This window comes from Artibeus jamaicensis, unplaced genomic scaffold (assembly GCF_021234435.1).
Source record: "Artibeus jamaicensis isolate MK-2021 breed Jamaican fruit bat unplaced genomic scaffold, CSHL_Jam_final contig_240, whole genome shotgun sequence".
In the NCBI taxonomy this organism is placed as follows: domain Eukaryota; kingdom Metazoa; phylum Chordata; class Mammalia; order Chiroptera; family Phyllostomidae; genus Artibeus; species Artibeus jamaicensis.
In genome coordinates, this window is record NW_026521506.1 from 22,343,123 (window position 1) to 22,364,050 (window position 20,928).

Genomic DNA, 20,928 nt, shown 5'->3' on the forward strand with positions numbered 1-20,928 from the left:
GAATTAGGAAAGCAATAGCAGTAGTAGCAGTAGTAATAACTTTTTTCAAGAATATTAAAGAGAAAATTTATACTGAGAGATTTTAAAAAACATTTTATTTATTTTTAGAGAGAGGGGAAGAGAGGAAGAAAGAGAGGGAGAGAAACATCAATGTGTGGTTGCCTCTTATGCATTCCCTACTGGGGACCTGGCCTGCAACCCAGGCATGTATCTCGACTGGGAATCGTACTCGAAACCCTTTGGCTCTCAGGTCAGCACTCAGTCCACTGAGCCACATCAGCCAGGGCCTGAGAGATATTACATATGGCCAAATATATCTAATATCTAGCTTACTCTTATTAATAAAGTAGGGTTAGCCAAGGCCTGGGATTAAGTGTGACTTACCTGCCTTGCATGTGTATTGTGCATGTGTGTTGTTCTCAAGAATTCTGACTCTCTATGGTGTTGGGAACCACCCTACCTGGTTTCAGAAGCTGTAATCCTCCCATGGCTAAGGCTGAATGAGAGACCTTGGGACCCTAAGCTACTAAGGAGACAAAGCTTATCTCCCTGGCAGGGACACCACCTCTGCCCCCTTTACTTCCCCTTGCCTGGCCCCCAGTGGATGAGTGATTAGCCAATGGTGGGTAAGATTCTTCAAAGAAGGGATGACCTAAGAGAGGCACAGTAATGAAGGGGCCCTCAGGGAAGGACTTGGGGGGCTATAAAAAAAGCGAGTGATGGACCCTTGCCCCTCAGCTTTGACAGAGCCTGAGTACTCATTCTGTCTGTGAGAAGTCTCTTAATCTTTTGGCTGCCTTACTTCCCCTGCGTGACTTAATCCTGAAACAATGACAGAGGGCACTGCAGACTTGGGCAGGAAAGGGTGGGTTTCCGGAGTGATCAGGCCTAAGACTGCATAAAATCCTGTGAAACCTACTTTTCTGATACCCTCAATTTAAATGATAAGGGTCCAAGCATGAAATGAGTTTGTTTCTCCAAAGTTTTATGGCCCTTCAGTTATCTGACCCTGACTCAAAATAAGCCCTCAGAATTATTTCAATGTTATTTATTGTTTGATCATTACTGCCTGACAATAATTGAGCTTTACATATATGCCCTGTATTCCTATGCAAATAAACCGAATAAAAGCCATTGAGGAACAGACCCCTGGTCCTTCTCCTTTGGGAGATAGGCTACCTTTCATCCCCAAGAATATCATGTTTTGGTAGATTTATTCTCATCTGTGGCAGCTGGTAGAGGGGGGGCCCACAGTAGGGTTATTCAGTTGGTTGGAACATCCTCCCATACACCAAAATGTTGCAGGTTCAATCCTCCAGCAGGGCACATACCTAGGTTGTGGTATCAAACCCTGGTCAGGTCCCTCACAGGAGGTAACCAATCAATGTTTCTCTCTCAAATCGATGTCTTTCTCTCTCCTCCTTTCTCCCTTCTGCTCTCTCTAAAATCAATAAACATTCTCTTTTGAGTGAGAATTTAAAAAAAGAAAAAAATTCTCATCCTCCTATTTAAATCATGTCTGTTGGCTCTAGAACATTTAAAATGGCACTCAACTACTAAAATGAAAAAAAAGAGAAAGATCTGGAGATACTAGTTTTCTGTTTTAATTTAACTTAATTCAAATTCAAATTTAAATGATTTTTTAATTTTTAAATTTTATTTATTTTATTTTTAGAGAGAGGGGACAGGAAGGAGAAAAAGAGGGAGAGAAACATCCCATGTGTGGTTGCCTCTCACATGTGCCCTACTGGGGACCTGGCCTGCAACCCAGGCATGTGCCCTGACTGGGAATCGAACCAGCAACCCTTTGCTTCACAGGCCTGTGCTCAATCCACTAGGCTACACCAGCCAGGGCAATTTTTAAATGTTTACCAAACTCATCTCATCCATGTAAAGTTTTAGAGAGCAGGTATCTCTCTCTCTCTCTCTCTCTCACACACACACACACACACACACACACACACAGAGCCCTTTTCTCTCCTGCTCCATCATCTTGTTAAATTTGACCAAAAGCAACCACTTACAATGAAATTCAGCTTTCTTTTTACTTTGGTACTTTATATTTTCATTTCTTTAGCTTTTCTAATTTAGGTATTTTCTATTGACTTTCTACTATTGAGGACAAAGACTATGCTCTGTTTCACTGCACTTTGAGCCTGATTTTAGCCCAATCTCACACAGAAATATTTTCCTCCTTGAAATTCCTCAATAAAACTGTTAATACTTTTTATTTTGACAAATTTTCAACATTTTCATTATTTTGGATATGGAATTATTTCTTGTAGGTCAACCATGTAGTAATGTACAATGATTACACCACCCTTTTTGCATTTTTCACCTACTTCTGAGTTAACAAGTTGTCTCTTTATTGGTTTGCCTAATAAATACATATCAAATTAACTCATTCTGAAACTAGCTTTGTTACAATAAATTTAAACATGTCAAGAAATCTATTATTTTCCTTCTCTTTGCCTTGAGAAATATCCTTCTTGGAGCCCTTGGTCATTGAGTTCTGAGTGGGAATACTTGCTCTCTAGGCTGGCTGCACAGCTGTCATCCTGATATCTCCTTTGGTTTTCTATCTTGGGGATTATGTATACTTCTCTTATGTATTGTGGTCCCTGTTTCTCAGATCCTTTATGTGGTTCATATTTGATGCACTCCTCAGATTCCCTTTCAATGAAGGATTTGTTATGTAGTTGTTGCAAGTTCTGTCTACATACAGCTATCCCCTGTCAGTCCCTATCAGGATTGCTTCAGCTTCAGAAGGTTACCTTATCCAAGGCCATATCCCTTCTGGAGCAAACTACAACCAAATATAATTGATACAAGAGTTTAAACGCCTGACATCATGGCTCAATTAGGGACAATTTTAAATAACCAGTCAGTTTAGCTCCCAATCTCCTACTAGTGTCAGCCAAAATTTTCTTTGGGCCTTCATTGCAACTCATCCTCTCTTTCAGCACAATCTACTCTTTTCCTTATACAGGTGTTGATTTAAATGGTGTTCCTGAATAAATATCCTGCATGCCAAACTTCACCTCAACCTTTTTTGCATAAAGACCCAATATGCAGTAATTTGTCTTCTTTTTTTCTTCTTTTGCTGCCTATTTCTGGTGGAGCAATTTCTTTAGTTGTAGTTTCCTGAAAATAGCTAATTTCTAGAGTTTCTATACTTCTTCAATACTTTTAATGCATTAGTTGTATACTAAACTGGAATTCTGGTATAATCTACAAAAATTCAGTAAGCAGGGTGATTTCAGAATAGCTTAAAAATAACTATAAATATATCCCACTTTACAGATTCTGGTGTGATTAAAAAATAAAGTAAACTGGGGACTTCCGCCAAGATGGAGAAGTAGGTGGAGGGTCCACCTCGCCTCTGTGCACAACCAAATCTAAGAACAACTATTTTTAACAGCAGTCACAACCAAGCCACACGGAAAATTGACAATACGGAGTCCAAAGGACAACTAGATACTCGGCTGGACCGGTACGAGGAGCGAGGCCAGAAGCAGAGCAGGTTAGCAAGAAAAAATTCCCGGGGCGGTGCGCGGCGCGCGCAGGCAACCAGGGCTGATTGCCAGCGAGCTGGCTGCCGGAGCGCACAGGGAATAGGCGCGGTGGGTCGCTCAGTCGCGCGCATTTACGTGCGGAGAAACCAGTGAGAAGGGAAACCTGCGCGTGCAGCAGGCTCGCAAAATTAGGATCGGATAAGCAAGCCCGAGGCGTTTGAGTGACTGGCTGCGCTGGGCTAGCGGAGAGGAACGCCATTGCTCCCTCTCTGACCCCGCCCCCACACACAGCGTCACAAACCAGCGACCTGGGTCGCCCCGTCCTGGTAAACAACTAAGGCTTCGCTCCGCTCACTAAACAGCACGAATAAACCAAAAATGGCTCTAGAACAACTCAGAGCCCCAGAACCGATAGACCTAAGTGATGAAGAAATAGCCAGTCTTTCAGATGCACAGTTCAAAACACTGGTTATAAAGATCCTTACAGAACTGGTGGATTTTAGTCACAAATTAGAGAAACATATGGAAGCTAAATTAATTGAAATGAATGCTGATACAAAAGATACCAATAGTGATGGAAAGAAAATTGGGACTCAAATCAAGGGAGAGGACCAGACAGAAGAAAAAGATGATCAAGCAGAAAGGAATGAAGAAATAAGAATTCAGAAAAATGAGGAGAGGCTTGGGAACCTCCAAGACATCTTTAAACGTTCCAACATCCGAATTATAGGGGTACCAGAAGGGGGAAAGGCACAACCACCAGTTGAAAAATTATTTGAACAAATAATAAAGGAGAATTTCCCCAATCTGGCAAAGGAAATAGACTTCCAGGGAATCCAGGAAGCTCACAGAGTACCAAAGAAGTTGGACCCAAGAAGGAACACACCAAGGCACATCATAATTACATTAGCCAAGATTAAAATGAAGGAGAGAATCCTAGAAGCAGCAAGAGCTAAGGGGACAGTCACCTACAAAGGAGTTCCCATCAGACTGTCAGCTGATTTCTCAAAAGAGACCTTACAGGCAAGAAGGGGCTGGACAGAGGTATTCCAAGTCATGAAAACCAAAGATCTACAACCAAGATTGCTCTACCCAGCAAAACTTTCATTTAGAATGGAAGGACAGATAAAGTGCTTCTCAGATAAGGTCAAATTCAAGGAGTTCATCATCACCAAGCCCTTACTATATGAAATGTTAAAGGGACTTACCTAAGAAAAAGAAGATAAAAAAGATGAACAGTGAAAGGACAGCAAATTCACAGTTATTAAGAACCACACCTAAAACAAAAGCAAACTAAGAGGACAGCTAGATCAGGAGCAGAACCATAGAAATGAAGATCACAGGGAGGGTTAGCAACAGGGGAGTGGGAGGAGGGGAAGGGGGTAGAAGGTACAGAAAATAAGTAGTATAGACAGTAGATAGAAAATAGATAGGGGGGAGGGTAAGAATAGTAGGGGGAAATACAGAATCTAAAGAATTTGAGACACATGTTCATGAACTAAAGGGGGAAATGGTGGGGGAGGGGTATGCAGGGTGGAGGGGGAAGGGGAGGGGGGAATAGAGCAAATGTAATGGCATAATCAATAAAAAAAAGAAAAAATAATAAAGTAAACTGATAAATAAAGTGACATTGGGTTTTGTGACAAGAAATTTAATTCGAGAGACTATTCGTGTTGCTTTAAGAATGTTCACTATATTACTAGAGGTAAGGACAAAGGGTGGGCAATAAATATAGAATGCAAAGCTATAGTACACAATAATATATAAATAAAAATAAGTATAGCTACTTATAACTTATCAACTGTGATTTATTGAAAAAATTATTTTAGATCTATGTGTCCTCATTATGTACCATACACTGTGCCAAGTACTTAGATACATTATGAACAATAGTTTTTAAGCTAACCCACTGAGGCACATACTATTAAAATTTATTTTACTAAAAAGAGACTGAGGATCAATGAAGTTTGTTTTCCAAAAATTACTAAGTTATTAAGTAGTGAAATTGGTGTTAAAACTTAGTTTTTAGCTGATTCTGGGTTATGCTCTTTACATCTAGACTGCACAGCCTGCCCTATGAGAAATGTTCATTTGTTTATTTATTTTCAACTTTATTGAGATAAAATTGACATATAAATTGTGTAAGTTTAAGGCATAGAATCTGATTATTTTATACACAAATATTTGGAAAATGATTAGCACAATAAGTTAGTCAGCACAATCATAACTCACACAATTACTTTTCCTTTTGTGGTGGGAACATTTAAGATCTACTCTTCTTAATGATTCTCATGTATATAACATAAAATTTTTAACTAAAGTCACTATGCTATACATTAGATCCCCAGAACTTACTTCATTTTATAACTAGATGTTTGAACCTTTTGACAGACATCTCCTCATTTCTCTTATCCCAGCCCCTGGCAACCGACATTCTTATCTCTTTTTCTCTGAATTCAGGTTTTCTAGATTTCAAATATAAGTGAGATCATATAGTATTTGTATTTGTCTTTGTCCAACTTATTCCACTTAGTACTGTGTGATGCCCTCAAGGTCCACCCATGTAATTGTAAACTGCAAGATTTTCTTGCTTTTTTTTTTAGTTTCTTTTTTTAAATTGTTATTTACTTAGTTTCCAAGTAAAGTTTTCTGTCTATTTCTCCCATCCCAGCCCACCCCTGCCCCATTCTACCCACCTCCCTCCCATTTCCATCCCCCTAGTTCTTGTCCTTGTGTCCTTCATATTTGTTCCTACAAATCCCTCCCCCTTTTTTCCTTTAATTTCCATTGCCTCTCCCCTCTGGTCACTGTCCCATTGTTCTCTATTTCAGTGTCTTTAAAAATCATAAAACATCAATTTCAAAGAACCTATGCACCACAATGTTCATAGCAGCACAATTTACAATAGCCAAGAGCTGGAGCAACCTAGGTGCCCATCAGGAAATGAATGGATCAAAAAATTGTGGTACATGTACACAATGGAATTCTATGCAGCAGAGAAAAAGAAGGAGCTACTACCTTTCCAACAACGTGGATGGAACTGAAAAGCATTATGCTGAGTGAAATAGGCCACGTGTTGAAAGACAAATACCATATGATCTCACTTCTTTATTTTTTTACTTTTTGGACTTTTTAAATTTTTAATTAATTTAATTTAGTTATTTTTCAAGTACAGTTTTTTGTCTATTTCTCCCATCCCAGCCTCCCCCACCCCTTGCTCCCCACATCCCTCCCATTTCAACCCCCCTTAATTCTCCTCCCTGTGTCCTTCCTATTGGTTCCACCAAATCCCTCCCCCTTTTTCCCCTTAACTTCCCTTCCCTCTCCCCTCTGGTCACTGTACCCTTGTTCTCTATTTCAGTGTCTTTGTTTTTTTTTTTCCTGCTTGCTTGTTTGTTTTGTTGTTTAGCTTCCTGTTAAAGGTGAGATCATATGGTATTTGTCTTTCAGCACCTGGACTATTTCACTCAGCATAATGCTTTCCAGTTCCATCCATGTTGTTGCAAAAGGTAGTAGCTCCTTCTTTCTCTCTGCAGCATAGAATTCCATTGTGTATATGTACCACAATTTTTGGATCCATTCATTTACTGATGGGCACCTAGGTTGCTTCCAACTCTTGGCTATTGTAAATTGTGCTGCTATGAACATTGTGGTGCATAGGTTCTTTGATATTGATGTTTTAGGATTCTTGGGATATAATCCCAGGAGTGGAATTGCTGGATCAAAAGGCAGGGTGATTTTTATTTTTCTGAGAAAATTCCATACTGTTTTCCATAATGGTTGTACCAGTCTGTAATCCCAACAACAGTGAACTAAGGACGCCTTTTCCCCATAGCCTCTCCAACATTTGTTGTTTGTTGCTTTGTTTATGATAGCCATCCTGACTGGTGTAAAGTGGAATCTCATTGTGGTTTTACTTTCCATTTCTCTGATAGCTAATGATATTAAGCATCTCTTCATGTGTCTCTGAATGTTCTGTATGTCCTCCTTGGAGAAGTGTTTGTTCAAGTCCTTTTCCCATTTTCTAATTGGGTTGGGTGTCTTCTTAGAGTGGAGTCGTGTAAGTTCTTTGTATATTTTGGAGATTAAACCTGTGTCTGAGGTATCATTGACAAATATGTTTTCCCATACAGTTGGTTGTCTTGCTAATTTAATACTGTTTTCTTTAGCCATGCAGAAGGTTTTTATTTTGATGAGATCCCATTTGTTTATTCTTTCCTTTATATGCCTTGCTCTAGGGGGACATAGCAGTAAAAAAGTTGCTGCGTGAAATATCTGAGATTTTCTTGCCAATGTTCTCCTCTAGGACTTTATGGTGTCACGGCTTACATTTAAGTCTTCTATCCACCTTGAATTTATTTTGGTGTATGGTGTAAGTCTGTGCTCAAGTTTCATTTTTTTGCACGTAGCTGTCCAGTTCTCCCAACACCATTTGTTGAAGAGGCTATCTTTACTCCATTTTATGTTACTGCCCCCTTTGTCGAATATTAATTGACTGTAGAGAGTTGGGTTGATTTCTGGGCTTTCTGTTCTGTTCCATTGGTCTATGTGCCTGTTTTTATGCCAGTACCAGGCTGTTTTGATTACAGTGGCCTTGTAATACAGTTTGATATCAGGTATTGTGATCCCTCCTACTTTGTTCTTCTTTCTCAAAAGAGCAGCTGCTATTCGGGCTCGTTTATGGTTCCATATAAATTTTTGAAATGTTTGTTCTATGTCTGTGAAATATGCCATTGGTACTTTAATAGGTATTGCATTGAATCTGTATATTGTTTTGGGTAGTATGGACATTTTGATGATGTTAATTCTTCCAATCCATGAACAAGGTATATGTTTCCATTTGTTTGTGTCTTCCTTGATTTCTTTTTTCAGGGCTGTGTAGTTTTCTGCATACAGGTTTTTTACCTCCTTAGTTAGGTTTATTCCCAGATATTTTATTTTTCTTTTTGCTATATCAAATGAAATTTTTCCTTGAATCCTGCTTCTGCTGATTCACTATTGTTGTACAAAAATGCCTTTGATTTCTGGATATTGACTTTGTAACCAGCTGTTTTGCCAAATTCATTAATTAGTTCAAGCAGTTTTGGGGTAGAGTCCATAGGATTTTCCATGTACACTATCATGTCATCTGCAAACAGTGGCAGTTTTGCTTCCTCCTTTCCTATTTGGATGCCTTTTATTTCCTTTTCTTGCCTGATCGCTGTGGCCAAAACTTCCAATACTATATTGAATAGAAGTGGTGAAAGTGGACAACCTTGTCTTGTTCCTGATCTTAGTGGAAAAGCTTTTAGTTTTTTCCCATTGAGTATGATATTGGCTGTAGGTCTCTCATATATGGCCTTTATTATTTTGAGAAATGCTCCCTGTATTCCCACTTTGCTGAGTGTTTTTATCATAAATGGGCGTTGTACCTTATCAAAAGATTTTTCCGCATCTATCGATATGATCATGTGATTTTTGTCTTTGCTTTTGTTTATGTGATGTATTACATTTACTGATTTGCGAATATTGAACCATCCTTGCATCCCTGGGATGAATCCCACTTGGTCCTGGTGTATGATCTTTTTGATATATTGTTGGATGCGATTTGCCAATATTTTGTTGAGGATTTTAGTATCTATGTACATCAGCGATATTGGCCTGAAGTTTTTTCTTTGTTGTGTCTCTATCTGGTTTTGGAATTAAGATGATGCTGGCTTCATAAAAAGAATTTGGGAGTTTTCCATACTTCTGGATTTTTTGGAATAGTCTGTGGAGAATAGGGGTTAGCTCTTACTTAAATGCTTTGTACAATTCGCCTGTGAAACCATCTGGTGCAAGGCTTTTGTGTGATGGTAGTTTTTTGATTACTGCTTCAATTTCTTTTGCTGTTATTGGTGTATTTAGATTTTCTGCTTCTTTTTCGTTGAGTTTTGGAAGATTGTATTTTTCTAGAAATGTGTCCATTTCCCTTAGGTTCTCAAATTTCTTGGCATACAGTTCTTCATAGTAATTTCTTACAATCCCTTCTATTTCTGTGGTATCAGATGTAATCTTTCCTCTTTCATTTCTGATTGTGTTTATTTGTGTCCTCTCACTTCTTTTCTTGATGAGCCTACTTAAAGGCTTGTCTATTTTGTTTATCTTCTCAAAGAACTAACTCCTGGATTCATTGATCCTTAGAATAGTGCTTTTCATTTCTATGTCATTTAATTCTGCTCTAATCTTGGTTATTTCCTTCCTTCTGCTTGCTCTGGGCTGTCTTTGTTGTTGTTCCTTGACTTCTTGCAGGTGTAGGTTTAGGTTGTTTATTTGAAATGTTTCTATCTTCTTTAGGTAGGCCTGTATTGCTATAAACTTCCCTCTCAGGACGGCCTGCACTGTGTCCCATAAATTTTGGGTTGTTGTGAGATCGTTTTCATTTGTTTCCGGAAAAGTTTTGATTTCTTCCCTAATTTCATTCTTGACCCATTTGTTGTTTAATAGCATACCATTCAGTCTCCTTGATTTTGGGTGCTTTGGTTTTTTTTATTTGGGGTAGGTTTCCAATTTCAGTCCTTTGTGGTCAGAGCAGATGCTTGGTATGATTTCAATTTTCTTGAATTTTTTGAGGCTCGTTTTGTGTCCTATTATGTGGTCTATCTTTGAAAATGTTCCATGTGCATTTGAAAATAATGTGTTTTTAGTTTCTTTGGGATGAAGGGCTCTATATATATCAGTGTAGTCCATTTCATCTAGGGTGTTGTTTAATGCCACAATATCTTTGTTGATAATTTGTTTGGAAGATCTGTCCATTTTTGATAGTGGGGTGTTCAAATCCCCTACTATAATTGTGTTGCTGTCAATATCTTTCTTTAAGTCCTCTAAGATTTTCTTGATATATTTGGGTGCCCCTATGTTTGGTGTATATATGTTTACAATGTAAATGTCTCCTTGGTGGATTCCTCCCTTGAGTATAATGAAGTGACCTTCTGGGTCTCTCTTTATGGCCTTTTTTTTGAAGTCTATTTTCTCTGATATGAGAATTGCTACCCCAGCTTTTTTTTCTTGTCCGTTTGCTTGGAAATCTTTTTTCCAGCTTTTCACTTTTAGTCTGTGATGGTCTTTTGTCCTGAGGTGGGTCTCTTGTAGGCAGCATATGTGTGGGTCATGCTTTCTTATCCATTGAGCTATTCTGTGTCTTTTGATTGGAGCATTTAATCCACTTGCGTTTAAGGTTATTATTGATAGGTACTTATTCATTGCCATTTTTGTTCCTGTGTTCCTCTCTGTCTCCCTCTTATCCTTCCTTCCCTTAAAGCAGTCCTTTTAGTATTTCTTGTAGAGCTGGTTTGGTGGAGGCGTATTCTTTTAGGCTTCTTTTGTCTTGGAAGCTCTTTATTTAGCCATCTATCTTGATTGAGAGCCTTGCTGGGTAAAGTAGCCTTGGTTGTAGGCCTCTGGTTCTCATTACTTGGAATATTTCTTGCCATTCTCTTCTTGCTTGAAGTGTTTCCATTGAGAAGTCAGTAGCTAACCTTATTGGGGCTCCCTTGTTTGTTACTTCTTTTTTCTCCCTTGATGCCTTTAAGATTCTCTCTTTGTCTTGGAATTTTGCCATTTTGATGATGATGTGTCTTGAAGTGGGCCTCCTTGTGTTCCTCTTGATTGGGACTCTCTGTGATTCCTGGATTTGTGAGACTTTTTCTCCTATCGAATTAGGGAAATTTTCTCTCATTACTCATTCAAATACGTTTTCTATCCTTTGTGCTTCTTCTTCTCCTTCTGGTATTCCTATTATTTGGATGTTATTGCGTTTCATATTGTCTTGCATTTCTCTTAATCCCTCTTTATTTTTTCTTAGCCTCTTTTCATTTTCTTGCTCTTTCTGTGAGATGCTTTCTACCTTGTCCTCCAACTCACTAATTCTGTTACATCCCGTCCTCGTGAGCAAGAAGGGTCCGAGACTACTGGGTAGTCAGAGGTGTTTTATTGGCCAAAGTTTCAAAGTTTACCTGCGCAGAGGCGAACTCTCGGGGTGCCTCCGGAGACACACAAGTGCCAAAATGGCTACAAATGAGAGTTGCGCCTAACGCTTACAGGCTAGGATTCTTATAGAGGCGAGCAAGCAAGCAACTTCCAGAAGCAGAAGGTGGCAGTTAGCTATTGGCTCAGGGGCTATACTAAGGTGCATGATCTGACCAAGGATTGCTTACTAGAGCTCGTGGACAGCTCGTGATAGTATGGCTGATTGGCTCTTAAACCTCATGCTGTGGTTGTGGTCTTTTTACCCCCCCACCCTGCTTGGCGTTCCAGGAGCTGACTTAACACAATCAGGTCTGTACCTCCTTTAAGTGCACCCTGTCCTTATGGTCGAGCGAACAGCTAAAATTGAGAACAATCACTCCCTCATTTCCCTGGCTCCTTCAATCCTATCCTTCGCTTCATCTATCCTACTTTTGAAACTTTCTACTGTATTCTTCAATTCGGAAATTGTATTCTTCATTTCCTCTTGTCCCTTGCTGATAGTTTCCATTTCCTTTTTCATGTTGATGTAGTTTGCAGAGAGATCATTGTAGTTCCCCCGTAGTTTTTGATAGTTCACTGTGAGCTCTTTGAACTTTGTAATAACCAGTGCTTTGAATTTACTATCTGATAGTTGATCAGCCTCTATTTCATCTAACATTCTTTCTGAAGTTCCTGTTTCTCTTTCATTTGGGGATTGTTTCTTTGTCTTCCCATTGTTTGAGACTCTTCTTGTTAGTCTCTGCTTCTAAAATTGAACTGTTCTGAAAGCCTGGTTTTATGGTGTGAACTTCTGTGGTATGATCCTTGTGAAGTTCAGTGGTGCAGACTCCTTGACGTTTCTTGATGTTCTCCGTCTCCACCTACTCTCACGCTGGTCTTCACACTGCTCCTTGCGTTGGTCACCTACCACTGCTGAATGTCCCAGCTCTATTAGGCGCCTCCTCAAGAGCCCAGGCCCGTTACTACGGCAGCGGCATAGGGACCAAAAATTCCCGGCTCCTGTAGCTGATTCCTCTGCTGCTGCCCAGGACCATCACAGGGGTTTGGAGTGTCCCGACTTCCGTACCTGACTCCCTGGGATCCAGTCCTGTCTCTATGGCAGTGGAACAGAGGCTTAGAATGTCCTAGCTCTGGTACCTGACTCCCCAACGTCCAGTCCCGTGGCTATGGCAGCGGCACAGGGGCTGAGAATGCCTCGGCTGTGTTGCTGACTCCTCTGCCTCCCAGGACTGTCACAGGGGTTTGGAGCATCCCATCTCTCATACCTGACTCCCCAGCGTCCAGTCCCGTAGCTACGGCAGCGGCACAGGGGCTGAGAAGGTCTCGGCTCCCGTAGCTGTCTCCTCAGGGCCCAAGCCCATCTGTATCGTGGCATCACAGGGGCCTCTGGCGTCCCAGCTCCTGCAACTGACTCTTCTGTTGTCCAGGCCGATAGCTATGGCATCAGCACAGGGGCCAAGAATGTCCCAGCTCCGGTTCCTGACTCCTCTGTCACCCAGGACCGTCACAGGGGCTTGGCGTGTCCGGTTCCTCTACCTGACTACCCGGCTCTTATGCCTTTTGCTCTGGTGGCAGGACAGGGGCCTCATGTGTCCCAGCTGGTGTTTCAGCGTTGGTCATAATCTCTGGTCTTTTAATTTCATAAATTCTTGGTAACCGATGGTTTATTGTGCTGTTTCTCTATAGATCTGCCAGGATTTTCACCCATGAGTACAATAGCTAGCATCAGCTCTGTCTTACTCCATTGCCATCCCATAGATCTGATCTCACCTTTAACAGGAAGCTAATCAACAAAACAAACAAGCAAGCAGAATAAAAACAAAGACACTGAAATTGCAAGATTTCCTTTTTATTCATCACTGAATAATATAACACTGTGTGAATATAGATTTATTAGTATATTTTATACAGGTATTGCTCTCAGTGGCATTCCTGAATAAATATACCACATGCTAAATTCTTGCCCAGCATTGTTTAATATAGAAATTAAAATAAATATGTATTAATAAATTTATTTACTATTTATAATATATTATATTTATTAATAAATATAATATACACAACAATGGTACTTAATGTGTATCACTGTTTTCCCATTCATCGATTAAGTTTTCTTTCTCTTACTTCTATAAACTGTAAAGTAAACCATGAGAAACTTGCTCCCAGCATAGTAGAGTCTCTCCTTATATAAAGGTCATTTTCCTAAGTGAAATTTAGAGCTTAAAACAGGTGTTCCACTATTGCTTTTTAAATACTTTAAATTATCCATATTGTATTTATATTATGCTTAACCTAGCATAGTCAGTCTTTTTCTTCGTTTGTTGAAGCAGATTGTTATTTGAAACAGAATGCCATTTTTAATATTGAGCATACATTGAAAGAATTGACTTGATAGTGACATTATGTTAAATGAGAAATATGTATCATTAATCACTGAATTTACACTGAGCACTGAACACAAACAGCTTAAGTCACATACGTTACTTGTGCCTAAAGATGATAAAATCCTGTAGCAGAAATTGCAAATCTCTTCTACTAAGGATCTTTATGAAAAGAGGGCACAAGGTTTGGAGATTTAAAAAGATGACAGAGAAGGGATGGGTTATCTTTTAGTGCTGATTTGGAGAAAAAAGAAAAGAAGTCTAGGACAAGTAAACCAGAATACTAAAATTCCATTCATGACTATCAGGAAAGATAGTTTTCTAACAGAAACTATTGATATGTGTTTTAGCATAAAATAATCACAATTTGAGTGAATATAAAAACTTTTCAAGTAGATAGGAAGTTTAATAAATAGCTAATCAACATGACATATAATTTAAAGTTACCCAAGGTTGTTTTGTTTTTGTTTGTTTGGGTCTTTCTTTCTCAGGCTAATCTAAATTACTCTCTACCTTTGGAAGTCAAGATGATCCTAGAAGGCAAAACTCAACTCCAAATTTCAAAAATTGAAGAGATATTAAATTATTGAATGGTGAAGCAAACATGATAAAATGCCTCTTTGTATTTCTTATACAATAATGCAAATGAAATTAATTTCTTTAAACTTCATAGGAACAGGAATACTTGAGTGTTTAGAAAGAAACTGTTGATAAAAGGAAAGTTGATGTTACTATTATCACTTTGCTATATAAATATGTGTTATAATCTTTTTACTTCATATTATATCTGTATTGATTTTATTGCACAAACAGATCATGATTTTCTGTTACAACATGATAAATTGCCTCTTTGTATTTCTTATACAATAATGCAAATGAAATTAATTTCTTTAAACTTCATAGGAACAGGAATACTTGAGTGTTTAGAAAGAAACTGTTTTTTTTTTAATATTTATTTATTTATTTATCTTTAGAGGGGAAGAAGAGGGGGCAAGAAACATCAATGTATGGTTGCCTCTAGTGTGTCCCCTGCTGGGAACTGGCCTGCAGGGAACTGGTTTGCAACCCAGGAATGTGCCCTGACTGGGAATTGAACCGCGATCCTCTGATTCGCAGACCTGCACTCAGTCCACTGAGCTATACCAGCCAGGGCCTTAGAAAGAAACTGTTGATAAAAGGAAAGTTGATGTTACTATTATCACTTTGCTATATAAATATGTGTTATAATCTTTTTACTTCGTATTATATCTGTATTGATTTTATTGCACAAACAGATCATGATTTTCTGTTACAACTATGACCAGCATCCCTTTGGCTGAATATTTCTTATATGAACTGAAGGTCTTTAAACTCAAATTCCTGCACTAGAAATGGTGAGGGACTTAAGCATCAGTGTTGAAGAATAACTGTATTTGAAAATTACAATATTATTTAATGTAAAAATAGTTTTCAGTTGCAGCTGATAGATCAATAAATGTTATATGAGACACACTTGGTCTCACACCAAGTGTGTCTCATATAACATACTTGGTGAATGTCAGAGGAAACACAGCAGTCTTTGGACTCTTGCCCATCATTTTCTTTGTCTCATACTAACCCATTTTATGATGAATCTCTAATTGTATAGAAAATATATTACACAGAGTAAAACTTGTACATAGGCACAGAGCTGAGAGTCATAGAGTTGGTTTTATTTTTTCATTTTTTGGTATAATTTTGTCACTAAGAAGCTACCACTTTTGCCCCAGTTCTCCAACTTTAAAATTGATCTATGCGTCTGTGACAGAGACTAATCTGTAGTGACTTAGATACTAAAAATATTTATTAGTTTTTAATAAACAATATAAACCATCCAGAATCAATAGGCAGGTTACTCTGTTTCATTTGATCATTATATACTTTGACTACTTTTTTTTATTACCATTATTTCTGAACACTGTCCTCAACAGCATAGTTAAAGGTGGGTTTCAGGCATGTGTGTTGTGTTTCTCTTTTTTAATTTTTATTGTTGTTCAAGTAGAGTTGTCTCCATTTTTACCCCACCATGCCCCCACCTCCAATCATCCACACTTCCCACCCTTGAACCTACCCCCTTTTGCTTTGTCCATGTATCCTTTATACATGTGTTTTTATGGCCCTACCCCTATTAATTATCCCCTATTATCCCCATTATTCCTCTTTCCCTTCCTTTCTGGTTACTGTCAGTTTGTTCTTAATTTGATTGTCTCTGGTTGTGTTTTGCTTGCTTGTTTGTTTTGTTGATTCCACCTATAGGTGAGATCATAGGGCATCTATCTTTCACTGCCGGGCTTATTTCACTTAGTGTAATGCTGTCCAGATCCATCTATGCTGTTGCAAAGGTAGGAGCTCCTCCCTTCTTTCTACTCAGTTGTATTCCATTGCATAAATGTACCATAGTTTTCTGATCCATTCATTTACTGATGGGCACTTAGGTTGCTTCCAGCACTTGGCTATATATTTGTGTTTCAGCATTCTTAGGGTATAGTCCCAGCAGTGTAATTGCTGGGTCTAAACGCACTTCCACTTTTTAGATTTTGAAAATTTTTCACTTTTTTCCACAATGGCTACACCAGTCTGCATTTCCACCAACAGTATACTAAGGTCCCCTTTTCTCCACATTTTCACCAGCACTTGTTGTTTGTTGATTTGTTTATGATGGCCATTCTGATCAGTGTGAGGTAGTATCTCATTGTGGTTTTAATTTGCATCTCTTTGATGGATAGTGATGCTGAGCATCTTTTCGTATGTCTCTGGCCCCTTTGTATGTCCTCCTTGCAGAAGTGTCTGTTCAGGTCCTTTGATCATTTTTTAATTGGGTTGTTTTGTTTTCCTGGAGTGTGTTCTTTATATATTCTGGAGATCAAACTTTGTCTGAGGTATAATTGGCAAATGTGTTTTCCCATACAGTTGGTTCTTTTTTCATTTTACTGTTGTTTTCCTTAGCTGTGCAGAAGCTTTCTATTTTGATGAGATCCCATTTGTTAATTCTTTCCTTTATATCTCTTTCTGTAGAGGACATATTGGTTTAAATATTGCTGCATGAAATATCTGACATTTTCCTGCCTATATTCTCCTCTAGGACTTTTATGTTGTCATGATTTATATTTAAGTCTTTTACCCACCATTAATTTATTTTTGTATATGGTGTAAGTTGGTGGTAAAATTTAATATTTTTTGCAGGTAGCTGTCCAGACCTCTCAATACCATTTGTTGAAAAGGCTCTTTTTCATCCATTTTATGCTTCTTCCCCCTTTGTCAAATATTAATTGGCCATAGAGGCTTGGGCTTATTTTTGAGCTCTCTGTTCTGTTCCATTGGTCCATGTGTCTGTTTTTTTTTTAATTTTATTCATTTATCCTTAGAGGGGAAGGGAAGGAGAGAGGGATAGAAATATCAATGTATGTTTGCCTCTTGTGTGTCCCCACTGGGAACTGGCATGGTACCCAGGCAGGTGCCCTAACTGGGAATCAAACAACAATCCTTTGGTTTGTAGGCCCGTGCTCAGTCCAGGGCTATGTATCTGTTCTTATGCAAATAGCAGGCTTTTTGCCTTATAGTGGCCTTGTAATATAGCTTGATATCAGTTATTGTGACCCCTCCTACTTTGTTCTTCTTTCTCAAAATTGCTCCAATATTTGGAGTTACATATGGTACCACATAAATTTTTGAAATGTTTGTTCTATATCTGTGAAATATATCATTGGAATTTTAATAGGGATTACACTGAATACAGAAATTGCTTTGGGTAATATGGACATTTTCATAATGTTGATTGTTGCAATCCATGAGTGTGTGTTCCTTTTCTTAATAAGATGAATAGTATAGAAAAATTCTAATGTGAGGTATTCAGTAATGTTGCAGAGTGGAAATTTTTAAGTTAGAGAAAAAAATTAGAACTACTGAAAAATGCTTCTCTTGAAAATTATGAAATAAACACAGAATAAGTAGAAATGAAATAGAAGGAAGAAATATGTATATGTAAGAATAACTCATAAATAAAATTATAAACAATAGAGAACATAACAAACTTCAAGTCTATAACATTTGTAAAACTTAAATTACTGAACAGATTTTTCAACAAAATATAAAGTAAAAATAAATATCAGAAAATAAGTAGAGAGGATGCTGGGAAGATGGCGACAGAGTAGGAGGGAGCTGATGCTAGCTCCTGTACTCATGGTTGAAAATCCTGGCAGATCTATAGAGAAACAGCACAATAAAACATCGCTTACCCAGCATTTATGCAATTAAAAGACCAAAGATTGTGACCAACGCTGAAACACCAGACAGCGGCACAGTCAGCTAATGAAGCTAGGACACACGAGGACCCTGTGCTGCCGCCAGAGAAACAGGCCTGGGAGCCAGGGAGTCAGGTACGGGAGCCGGACACTCCAAGCCCCTGTGACGGTCTGGGAAACAGAGGAGTCAGGAACCGGAGCTGGGACATTCTTGGCCCCTGTGCTGATGCCATAGCTACTGGCCTGGGCAACAGAAGAGTCAGTTGCAGGAGCTGGAACACCAGAGGCCCCTGTGATGCCACCATATAGATGGACTTGGGCCCTGAGGAGCCAGCTACGGGAGCTGGCACATTCTCAGTCCCTGTGCCACTGCCATAGCAACGGGACTGGATGCTGGGGAGTCAGGTATGAGACGCGGGATGCTCCAAACCCTGTGACAGTGCTGGGAGGCAGAGGAGTCAGCAACACAGCTGAGGCATTCTCAGCCCCAGTGCCGCTGCCATAGTGACGGGACTGGACGTTGGGGAGTCAGGTACCGGAGCTAGGACATTCTAAGCCTCTGTTCCACTGCCATAGAGACAGGACCGGATCCCAGAGAGTCAGGTATGGAAGCCAGGACACTCCAAACACCTGTGACGGCCCAGGGCAGCAGAGGAGCCAGGTATGGGAGCCCGGAAATTCTCAGACCCTGTGCCACTTCCATAGTGATGGGACTGGACGCGGGGGAGTCAGGTACAGAGGCCGGGACACTCCAAACCCCTGTGATGGTCCTGGGCGAGAGCAAAGGAATCAGCTACAGGAGCCGGGACATTCTTGGCCCCTATGCCGCTGCCATAGTAACGGGCCTGGGCTCTTGAGGAGGCGCCTAATAGAGCCGAGATATTCAGCAGTGGTAGGAGACCAAGCAAGGACCAGCGCCAGGACGAGCGTGAGAGTAGGGGAGACGGAGAAAATCAAGAAAGGTCAAGGAGTCTGCACCACTGAACTTCACAAGGATCATACCACAGAAGTTCACACCATAAAACCAGGCTTTCAGAACAGATCAATTTTAGAAGCAGAAACAAACAAGAAGAGTCTCAAACAATGGGAAGACAAAGAAACAATCCCCAAATGAAAGAGAAACCAGAAACTTCACTAAGCATGTTAGATGAAATAGAGGCCGATCAACTATCAGATAGTGAATTCAAAGCACTGGTTATTACAAAGTTCAAAGAGCTCACAGTGAACTACCAGAAACTACGGGGGAACTACAATGATCTCTCTGCAAACTACATCAACATGAAAAAGGAAATGGAAACTATCAGCAAGGGACAAGAGGAAAGGAAGAATACAATTTCCGAATTGAAGAACTCAGTAGAAAGTTTCAAAAGTAGGATAGATGAAGCGGGGGATAGGGTTAGTGAGTTGGACGACAAGGTAGAAAGCATCTCACAGAAAGAGCAAGAAAATGAAAAGCAGCTCAGAAAGAATAAACAGGGCTTAAGAGAAATGCAAGACAATATGAAACGCAATAACATCCGAATAATAGGAATACCAGAAGGAGAAGAAGAAGAACAAGGGATAGAAAACGTATTTGAACGAGTAATGAGAGAAAATTTCCCTCATGTGATGAGAGAAAAAGTCACACAAATGCAGGAATCACAGAGAATCCCATTCAAGAGGAACCCAAGGAGGTCTACTTCAAGACACATCATCATCAAAATGGCAAAATTCCAAGACAAAGAAAGAATCTTAAAGACAGCAAGAGAGAAAAAAGAAATAGCATAAAATGGAGCCCCAATAAGGGTAGCTACTGACTTCTCAATGGAAAAACTCCAAGCAAGAAGAGAATGACAAGAAATATTCCAAGTAACGAGAACCAGAGGCCTACAACCAAGGCTACTTTACCCAGCAAGGCTCTCAGTAAAGATAGATGGCCAAATAAAGAGCTTCCAAGACAAAAGAAGCCTAAAAGAATATGCCTCTACCGAACCAGCTCTACAAGGAATACTAAAAGGACTGCTTTAAGGGAAGGAAGGATAAGAGGGAGACAGAGAGGAACACAGGTACAAAAATGGCAATGAATAAGTAAATATCAATAATTACCTTAAGCATAAATAGATTAAATGCTCCAATCAAAAGACACAGAATAGCTCAATGGATAAGAAAGCATGACCCACACATATGCTGCCTACAAGAGACCCACCTCAGGACAAAAGACCATCACAGACCAAAGTGAAAGGCTGGAAACATATTTTCGAAGCAAACGGACAAGAAAAAAAAGCTGGGGTAGCAATTCTTATATCGGAGAAAATAGACTTCTAAAAAAGGGTCATAAAGAGAGACCCAGAAGGTCACTTCATTATACTCAAACGGAGAATCCACCAAGAAGACATTAATATTATAAACAGATATGCACCAAACATAGGGGCACCCAAATATATCAAGAAAATCTTAGAGGACTTAAAGAAAGATATTGATAGTAACACAATTACAGTAGGGGATTTGAACACCCCACTATCAAAAATGGACAGATCTTCCAAACAAAGTATCAACAAAGATATTGTGGCATTAAACAACACCTTACATGAAATGGACTTAACTAATATATATAGCCCTTCATCCCAAATAAGCTAAATACAAATTCTTTTCAAATGCACATGGAACATTTTCAAAGATAGACCACATAACAGGACACAAAAACGAGCCTCAAAAAATTCAAGAAAATTGAAATCATACCAAGCATCTTCTCTGACCACAAAGGACTGAAATTGGAAACCTACCCCAAAGAAAAAAACCCAAAGCACC